Source organism: Watersipora subatra, chromosome 8, assembly GCF_963576615.1.
Source record: "Watersipora subatra chromosome 8, tzWatSuba1.1, whole genome shotgun sequence".
In the NCBI taxonomy this organism is placed as follows: Eukaryota; Metazoa; Bryozoa; class Gymnolaemata; order Cheilostomatida; family Watersiporidae; genus Watersipora; species Watersipora subatra.
Window position 1 is genome coordinate 33,938,164 of NC_088715.1, and position 1,468 is coordinate 33,939,631.

The following is a 1,468-nucleotide window of genomic DNA, read 5'->3' on the forward strand; positions in this document are numbered from 1 at the left end:
TCACTGTCACTTTTTTCATTTATTTTGCTTTGCTCAATTTTAATAATATAACTTAATAACATAATATAATACTAAATTACATAATATAATATTAAATTACGTAGTATAATATTACAAAACAGCTTGTGGCCCATGCTTTGGAAATTTAAGCTATAGCAAACGGTATGCAGGCAAACCCGGTTGCTGTAGCAACCGGTTTGCCTGCAACCCAGTTCCATATACAAAGTATTTGGAACTGAAAGTTTTTCTAGATTATTTGATCTGAAACAGACGATGGGATAAGCTTGCGTATAATTTTGCAATACACCACCATAAAAGGATTTTTGGATAAAAGGATTATTTAATCAATGCTGATTTTAAATAAACTTTACGCAAGGTTCATTTTACTGTGGTAGAGCAAGCAATGAAATATTTTATGCCTGTCAGAAAATTCAACCACATCCTTTTGTCGGCAGCACCAGCATGTTAGATCACAAAGCAATAGCTGCTTTTGGCAAACTGCTCCCCACTCCACTTTTCTATCGTAATATTAAAAATTAGGTCTGCCGTGCTAGTAGCGGATGTCAGAGTACAAATATGTAAATATTCGTTATCAATGAAGTCGACTGAAAATCAGTTTTCCTTTTGGATAGTTGAGTAAACCAAATTATATTTTAATGCCAGCAAAATTTTAACTTAAACTTATGGATTTTTGTATACTTGCCTATGTTAAGTGTAAGAAAGTTTTATTAAGTACCAAAAGCACAATAAAAACCAAATTTGGTTCTTGGTTTACTTTAGCTGTAAAACAGAAACTCTATGATAGGATGAAATATGATATCCATACATATATATAATTATATATATGTATACGTATAATTATATAAACAAATATATATAAATTCATATAAATTTATATATATATGCAAGCAATAGCTAAATTAGTTCTGTTTTGCTATGATTACAATAAAAGATGATTTGGGAATGATAATATGGAGAATTAATAATAACAATTTGTGCATAGAAGTGGGTGTATAAAAAAGATTTACGGTTCCACCAGAAGCTATCCATCTACATTTTGAATACGACGATACTGGTACCTCTTGATACTGATACAAATGTAAAAATGAGATATTGTACTGTCTTTGTCTGACCAAATGGAGAGGGAATGTAGAGGCTCTTCCTACTCATGTGGCAATAGTATTATTTTTATTGAAATAATAGCTATTTATTTCAATAGAAATATTTCTATTGAAATAATACAGCTGTACGCATAAAAAGTATTAGCCTTGCAACAATTTAGCGATAAAACCTTACAAAAAAAACTAGAAATAAAAGTTCACGAAAACACGGAAAAGCCTCGGGTTTCATTGAGTTAATAGAGTTCATAGAGTATCAGTTAATATGTCATTTAGCGTTTGGCATCAGGAAAAGGGTGTATACAGTATATAGTAGGAGTTGTGAATTGTAAGAGCCTCTGTAGACTCGT